The 9,303-nt window shown below is 30.4% G+C and overlaps 1 protein-coding gene across 1 annotated transcript in view; it reads right to left on the bottom strand.

Annotated features, from left to right (window-relative positions):
* LOC123700637 (neuronal PAS domain-containing protein 4B-like) overlaps positions 1–7,625 on the bottom strand; it is a 101,299-nt gene extending 93,674 nt beyond the window's left edge. The window contains exon 1 of the mRNA XM_045647881.1: positions 7,234–7,625. The gene's annotated coding sequence lies outside the window, so the exon portion shown is untranslated. The remainder of the gene's footprint in view (positions 1–7,233) is intronic.
* Between the last annotated feature and the right edge of the window lie 1,678 nt (positions 7,626–9,303).

The raw sequence follows: 9,303 nt of genomic DNA on the forward strand, positions 1-9,303 counted from the left end.
AATGTATTTTTAACATAGGTAATATGGGCGATAACACACTGATAATCTCTCTGTTTACCTGGTTTATCAATCTATAGGCTGCCAAGGGTATTTGTAAATTTCTAGCAATTTACTGATCTATATTTCGGCTTGATCATGAATATTATAGACGCATTGTCTGGTAAAAATAAACCTTGTACCAAGAATTATTAAACCTAGTTATAATAAGCGACTCTACGTTAATCAGACACACTACAGAATGTAATTTACAAGCAACAAAACACATACTAAATTTACCATAAAGCTGATCAATAAGTAAAGAGGTCGTACACATTAACAGGTCCTTTTAAAACACCCAAACTCTCGTTAAACAAAGACCACCTGCGTCTGCGCACGCTAACAGACAGTGTTAATGAAAGCCCTGTCCCTTGGGCGCGCTAATGTGTGGAAAAATGTAAATATTGATTTGTTTAAAGTATGTAAATTAGTACTCATTCGTATTTAGGTACTCTGAATAAATATGTGAGCTGGCCACTTAAAGCGCGCCCCGGATTTGTCGGGCTTTAAATATCCTGGGTAAAAAAGCTCTTTGTTTTAATATAATATACAATACTAGCATACTTAACCCGTCATCTCTACACAGTATAAAATTAAAGTCACTTCCCGCTGTCTGTCTGTTCCTATTTATGCAGAAATCTTTAAAACTATGAAACAGAGTTTGGCTTTTAATAGAGTGATTCAATATGAAGCATCATGTACATATAAAACATGCATAATATAGGAGAATATATTATTTAGCATTGCAATTTTTACTCATGCGGAGCCTGGGCGGATTACTAGTCTTCAAATAAGACACAAAACTTGACGCTCTGTCTAGCGTAGCGTGGCTATAATAACATCAATGTCAATTGAAAGTGAGGGAATAATATATAATGCGTTTTATGATCATTACTTGAAGATTAGTTACCATATAACATGTGCTGATGTAACAACATTAATCCTAATTGACAAGCAGAACGATGCAAATAGCGAATATCTTAAATATTTTCCTTGTAACATAAATCTAGGTATATGCTAAAGTTTATTATATTTTACGTGACCCTTTAGTAGTTAATTAAGAGACATTTTTAACTTGTAGATATATATTTTTTGGTTGCTTTAAAGATAATTTATTGTACAATATAACTCTCATAAAATGTATTGTAAAATTCATAGAAGATAGCTTACTTGACTCTACAATACTCTACATACCTTCCTTTATTGTTAAAAAATCTATGTCAATATCATAAAACACAATAGAGTTTTATTGCATTATAGTATCTTTACAGACTATGGCATAGTATTTTTTATTAAAAACCTACATCAATTAAAAGTAAACAGTAAAAAATCAATTGAATAATACTTCTAAATAATAATAGTGACATATTATTGACGTATGCTTGCATTAAGAATTAATTACACATGCATTTAGTCAATTAGTCATAATAACATTTAAGCAACGAATGAGATGAGCAACTTGACCCGGAATCGAATCCTGGACGAGTATTTCCCATGCACTTATTTATGATGATGATCTAATGGCTTCAAACCGACCTCTTGTACTCATTTAATTATGTATGTACTCGATTATAATCTACGATTCATTTAAATAGATTTCTGTTTATTAAGCCATAATTTTATAGCCGCATAAAATATTTGTAAGGAATTTCATTATCGTCAATATCTCATGCGTATTTTATATGTAATAAATTTTTATGTGCAACTTACTTTAGAAATAACATAAAAACCTATCATTGACATGTCACTCAAGATTAAAAAAAACTGGATTCATCTCAGTACATTTTATTGGTATGACAACAATTATTTATTCTCTATAAGGTAAAGGTAACACCGTAACGTATAATCCTATTCAATGCGTAATTGTATCGATATATTCGAATATAAATGAAGATTGAAAGGTTTAATTATAAAATTCTGATGTCAGAGAAATAAGTTGTACTAACGTAATTATTTCTAAAATAGCTACTGACGATACACGTCTTATTGTGATGCATCGGGAAAGGAATCACATGGATGCAAAGTTAAACACTAAAAGAAAAAAGTATTTAAGCGCGATCCGACCGCGTACGCCAAGATCTCGGTCAGGCGGGAGCCGACTTCTTTTGTTTCCAACCTCGAATCAGCCAGTATTTCGAATCTAGATTCTGTTTATTTCTTTTTTCTCTTTTCCTTTACCTTTTTCTTTATTGTCTCTGTGCGGCCACGGCCTTTAAGCAAAAAAAAAAATAAACCCGGTGGCTTATGGCTCCCCATTGATATGCGACGTTCGAATTGAAATTTAAATATTTGCTTGCGGTTACGGACGGACTTCATCGAGTATTCTCTTTTTGAAATCGCTGCGTTGCCATCTTAATATTTACTATGTTAAAATGTTGCAGATTCCGATCTTCAAAATGCAAATGTTTACATATTTTCCATCTATTATCTGTGGCACGAGATTAGTGGCTGGCGTTTTAGCGTGTCTAATTTATGAGAGATATATCTTGGTGAAAATGAAGCTTGATAAATTGAGTACGAAACTTGTTTTAAAATAGCAAGTAAGAGTATTTAGACCAAAGAAATTTAATTGAGTTTCACGGAACCGGGGTCACAGGGCGATATCGGTTATTTGTAACTGTTCTGTTGAGGTGATGACTGGTTTTTAAATAGATTTAAAATATGTTTTGAGACAGCTAATCAGAATGTACAATAGTAAGTTGTGTGTTTTCTAATAAACGTTGGCTTGTTTAATTACGGAAGATTAAAAAATGTAATTTATTATATTAAATTAATTTATTTAACATAATGCAATTAGCCTCTGCACTGCCTATAGTTTATTATAGAAGTAAATTGAAACAACAGTCCATAAAGCTTATACGTATGTTTTTGTGCTTATCACTATTCTATCAAAGTCATTAACCTTTAAATAAACGCAACTGAGTTTACAATGGGCAGTGTTTCGTGTTAATTTCCAATTTCCTTAAAATTTACTATTTGAGATAGATTGAAATCTTCAGGTTTTAACATTTGATTTGTAACTATGTCTTATAATTAATTAAACTTTATTAAAAATACTTTCAATTACATAACATTCAGATAGTGAATCTATTTATTGCCTTGACGAAATTGAATAGTTTTGGTAATAACAAAATGTAGATTTTTTTATAAGACTAGTCGAGTAATAGTCGGTGCAGAGTGGAGAAAGGGAGAGTTAAGGATTTGTGAGCATTGGAGAGAAGTGAGATTTTATTTGTTTCTATTGTATTTTTATTGTATTTTCAAGCATATATATCGTTGTGAAATAAAATTTTGAGCCTCCAGACTCACATATTATAATATGTGTATGGAATGCAATACTTCTGGAACTATATATTATCTACGTAAATAGAACTTTACTGTAATGTTAATTAATAAATTCAAAGCAAGTACCTATGATGCTTTACATATTATGTGACTTGGGCGGGCTCTATTAGAGTAAGATCCCAGAGCGATAAGACATAACTTATTTTCTAAAAGATGAAAGTTTAAGTTCTCAGTAGTGTCTCATGTACTTTGTATACCTGCGTGTTTGTGAAGTTTGCCCAGTGACACCTGGGCAGGTACCAGGTGAGAAAGGTGACTAAAAATAAGAGTTACTTTACTTAAATTTAGATGGCTGATTTTTAGATATATTTTATAGAATATCATTCTCAAATGGTATCGCAAGTATCAGACACTTTTCATGGACCAAAACTTTAGTCAGACGCTTTAAAGCTCCACCAAAAATAAATAAACTTTACTTATTTTTTAATGTCTGATTTTTTAATATGTTATCAACATAACTATTACAAAATTATATTTAATCAGTCAGACAAATTGGAATGACCAAAAATCCACTAAACACAAAAAATATTCAGCCGTGAGTACGAACGCGAGAGCACTATATGAGCATGCGTGTCAGAGGGAAGAATGTAAATATTCCAAAAAGTACTTACTGCTTTCGATAAAATATTTCTGCATCTCTTTTCAAATAAAATGAATTTCAACATTAAGGTAATAATTAATAATTATTAAAATTAAAATAATTTATTGCATATATTCGGTAAATTATTTTTTAGCATAGAACCTCCACCTTTTTGTTTTAGGATGAAAAAGAAAATAGTGTGACAGGCTTAGTGCTTGACAAAGTGGTAAAGTCACGTATCGATAAAAATACAATAATTATAATATCTATCTAAAAATTATTCGGCCGTGAGTACGAACGCGAGAGCATTATGCATGCGTTTCAGAGCGAGTGAGACGTCCATAGTAACACAATATTCAGATACATACAGTAAGGAAACTACATACAAAACGTCCGAAACGCACAAGCAAGCGTGTTTACGAGTATCCTAAGGGTATTGAGGGGGATCGATAGTAGCGCGTGACACATCCACAGATTTTGAATAACAAAGATACGTAGTATAGAAAAAAGTTAAAAGTAATGTCAATTCACATTAAATAAATATCGATTGTTTCAGTTTGTAGCCCTTTCAATAAATATATTTGTACATACCGTATATAGTTATAAATAGTTATACCGTATAGTTAAAAAGAGACTATTTTTAAATTTCTATAGATAATATGGCAGCATGAGTTTTAAATTATGTTGACATATTTTCTCTCAAAATGATAGCTACAAATAGTCACTATTAGCCTATTAGGAGTCCAGTCTGTTTAAAGATCGCATCTATTTTTTACGCAATCTAGAAGAGCACAAAAATCTAAAAAAATGGAAACCTTAAAAAATATTGTTTAAATTTATGTGCATAATTGCGTAAATATTAGGGAAGAAAAAGATAGATATTATAATTATTGTATTTTTATCGATACGTGACTTTACCACTTTGTCAAGCACTAAGCCTGTCACACTATTTTCTTTTTCATCCTAAAACAAAAAGGTGGAGGTTCTATGCTAAAAAATAATTTACCGAATATATGCAATAAATTATTTTAATTTTAATAATTATTAATTATTACCTTAATGTTGAAATTCATTTTATTTGAAAAGAGATGCAGAAATATTTTATCGAAAGCAGTACTAAGTACTTTTTGGAATATTTACATTCTTCCCTCTGACACGCATGCTCATATAGTGCTCTCGCGTTCGTACTCACGGCTGAATATTTTTTGTGTTTAGTGGATTTTTGGTCATTCCAATTTGTCTGACTGATTAAATATAATTTTGTAATAGTTATGTTGATAACATATTAAAAAATCAGACATTAAAAAATAAGTAAAGTTCATTTATTTTTGGCGGAGCTTTAAAGCGTCTGACAAAAGTTTTGGTCCATGAAAAGTGTCTGATACTTGCGATACCATTTGAGAATGATATTCTATAAAGTATATCTAAAAATCAGCCATCTAAATTTAAGTAAAGTAACTCTTATTTTTAGTCACCTTTCTCACCTGGTACCTTCCCAGGTGTCACTGGGCAAACTTCACAAACACGCAGGTATACAAAGTACATGAGACACTAGGTACTGAGAACTTAAAGTTTCATCTTTTAGAAAATAAGTTATGTCTTATCGCTCTGGGATCTTGGACTATATATAAAATTGTTTTAAACCTTATATTTTTAAACACTACTATTATGTAATACAGACTACAGAGCAAGCATGTGTTTGTGTATTTTTTGCTTAAAAGTTATTTATAAAATAGCTAAAGCAAAATTCAATCCATCAATTGTAATACTTGAGATGTGATTTATACATTGCAATTTATCACAGCTTATTTGCCTATGTTCTTTATTTGCATGCACAGATAACGAATTAATAGATTTAAACGGAAAGTTAACCGGTATTTGACATAAATAATAATTAGTTTATAAAATATATTTATGTACATTTTTTTTTATTTGGTTCTTTGGAGTTTATGATCTTGTATTTATTATTTTGAATAGTCTTGCTTCATACGTAGCAAATATTTAAAAAAAATCTTCCATATTGAAAAAGGGTTCGTTCCTACATGTACGGCTGATGTATGTTTTTAAAAAAGTCGAATATTACAATAAATATATAAACAGGATTTAATGTTTCTTAATTTAAGCCGTATTTATTTATTTTATAAATAAATATAAAATAAACATTGAAACAGGGCTATTGGAAAACATCAAATTATTGCTCTCTTATTAGAAATATACAAACTGATAATAATTATTAAATATGTTTTAAATTTAAATTGTACTCATTATAATAATAAGTGCATCTTGTCTTGCTCACAACATCTAAAAAGAAGCTTAAAAGCATTGATGGTAACTGAATATCAATTATTAACTTCAAACATTTACAGATAAAATACATTGCATCATTCCAAAAGCTTTCTTATTCGAGCTTTATATTTTAAAGTTCGACTTGTTTTAAAGACATATTTAGTAGGTAGGTATGTAAAAATACGTTCTATCTATTTTGACTTATTTAAAAGTAAAACAGAAAAGTGCTTCTCAAATTGTTTTCCAATGAACGCTCAACGCTTTATAAGAAACATTCATAAAAACATATGCTTCATATTTTAAAAGCTCATTCATAAAACAGTAGGTACTCACGTAATCTAAATATTAGGTTACAAAAAATATAATGCGTCATTCATTTGACCTATTAGGTAGGTATTGCACAAAAACTAATAACCATATAATAGATCATCCTTGTGGTCTGTATATTGGATTATTGACGCTTTTTCTATGAGCTAAAGCTGTTATTATGAATGGAATCACATCTTTATTTTGTGCGGGTAATTTATGATAAATCAAAGTTAAGATTAAAGGTTATATGTACGTTATTTTTATTGTTTTGCTACAAAATAAGCAGTTTGATCTATTTGATGTGTACCAGAAATACCTCAATACTAGGTATCTAGCACAGAACAGAACAGTAACAGTACAGAATATTAGTAGTGTATGTAAACTTAGTACGCGCTCTACAATAATTAATAAACAATATGTGTGCTCTACGTGGTAATATTGTACAATCAATGTTTTGATTCATACGTAGAGACATACCTAGATGCAATTTTTTTAAGATTATTTTCTAATGAGTTTTGGTTCCATAAAGCTTATCAAATTTTGTGAAATGGTGTGTAGTACCATTATACCATGAGACACTGTTTTTAATTCTTAGTAACAACCGAAAACATGATCTTATTTTATTTAAACAATAATTTATAAAATAGCTGATAAATTAATTTTATGGTAAAACTTACCGTAAAAGCTATCAGTTTAAAAATCCCTTGTCATACTTTTTAAAATAGAAATTTAATCAACAGTTAACACCTACAGTTCACACATATAACAAGTCAAAATTCACGCCCTTGTAACCACTAAACTAACTAAACAAAATTAACCAGACCTTACTGAATGTTTAGCACTGAATTTGGAACACTAAAAGGTAAAATTGTCACTTAGTAACACTACACTATAACCTCTTTAGATGAGTTTATTTTTTATCTGTCCTTCCTGTTAAACAAAATGAGAAAAGAAAAAAAAACTCAATTGCGTTCCATTTTTAAATGTTTTGACAGATCGGATTCGGGAGTGTGGCGCGCGTTTTGTCAGTATGGCGCGCATGCGCGTGTGAGCGTGTGGTGCGCACGGACATCGGCGCTGCACTGGGTTCGCGCGCTTTTCGTCTCACCTTCTATCTCTATGAGATATTCTCACGAAAGGACTCGCATCTTGGGATGAGTTCAACACTAGTTTTGTTTTAATTTTGACATTTAGAACGGTTCCTTTTTGTTTATCATGAACGGGACTACGGCTTATAGAGCGTAAAATATTTTTTATTTACACGGACAGATTAACTGTTCCTAATTTCTCTGTTGTAAACTTTGACAATCTCTAAATGGCGTTACATGAAACGTTTTTTGGGTAATTTAGAAAATTAAATAAAATGTCTAGACCTTAACTCTATCTAGGTGATTCTTTGAATTACTAAAACGAATCGATACTTTACGCACGTCCCAACTTTTTGTCACCTCTCATCCGAAAGTTGCACTTAATTAAACTGCAAATTTGAGTCAATATACCCAATGCAAAATAAAATAAACAATTTTTAGACTCTTCATTATATTGCTAAGCAAAATTTTCAAACTGACGGCACGTACACTCTAGCACGATCAAGATTCTTAATTGAATTTAAAAGAAAACCAATTTTTTATGCACTTTTACAGGAATTAAAAATATGATCCATTACAAATCGTCACTGTAGCTCTGTTTAGCCTTTTTGGGTACGAAAGACATCAACGATACCGTAAACCGTAACTCTATGTATAATTTTAATTTTAATAATTTTATTATACTAGTGATCCGCCCCGGCTTCGCCCTTGGTACATATTTCGCAATAAATGGTAGCCTATGTCCTTTCTCGGGTATCAAAATATCTCCATACCAAATTTAAAGCAAATTGGTTCAGTAGTTTAGGCGTGATTGAGTAACAGACAGACAGACTGAGTTACTTTCGCATTTATAATATTAGTATGGATAATAAATTATTGCGTATTGCTCTGAATTAATAATTATTAAACCTAATAATGATCTCTTTTACCTTGAGTCATTATTTCTGTTTTGTTTTCCAAAAATGGGATACTTAGGTATGTGTGGTAGAGCCCGATATGTTGATTATGACGTTGTTAAATAGAGCATTGTTGCATTCCTACACTTTTTATTTATTTATCAAGTTTATCTAATCTAAGTACGTCACAGAGGGCTATTATAATGTCTTTATATATTATAGTCAGTAGGATAAGTCCCATGACAACATCTCATAAAAAATGAATGTTTAGGTACCTACTGATTTTTACTTTACAAAAAAAATAACTATTAAGGTAAACGCAGGTATTAACGACCCCTCTAAGGCAATTTCAAAATCAACCATATTTTTTAAGTATACTGGTTCTTCTAAAGATTTATAATTTCATTTTATATGCTAGTGTTATGTATAAAAAATGTATTTATTGAAGCAAATACATTCTAATAAAGGATTATCTTGTAAAAAATAATTTACAATGTGACTTAGTCGATTGTTGCTATTACCGACCCATAAAAACGGCTGTGAAGCTATTAACGATTTTTATGCAGCTATTCCCGATCGTATGTGAGAGGAAGCCTTTTTCCAGCAATGGAATGTATAGAAGCTAGTGATGATGATGATTACCGATCTTAATAAAATGAAATAAAAATGCAAATATATTCGTATTTTTTAATTGTAGTTATTTTTAATAAAACAAATGAGTACCTACTTTTTAGTAATGAACTAAATAATTATAAACTTTTAA

The sequence above is a fragment of the Colias croceus genome, chromosome 20 (genome assembly GCF_905220415.1).
Source record: "Colias croceus chromosome 20, ilColCroc2.1".
In the NCBI taxonomy this organism is placed as follows: Eukaryota; Metazoa; Arthropoda; class Insecta; order Lepidoptera; family Pieridae; genus Colias; species Colias croceus.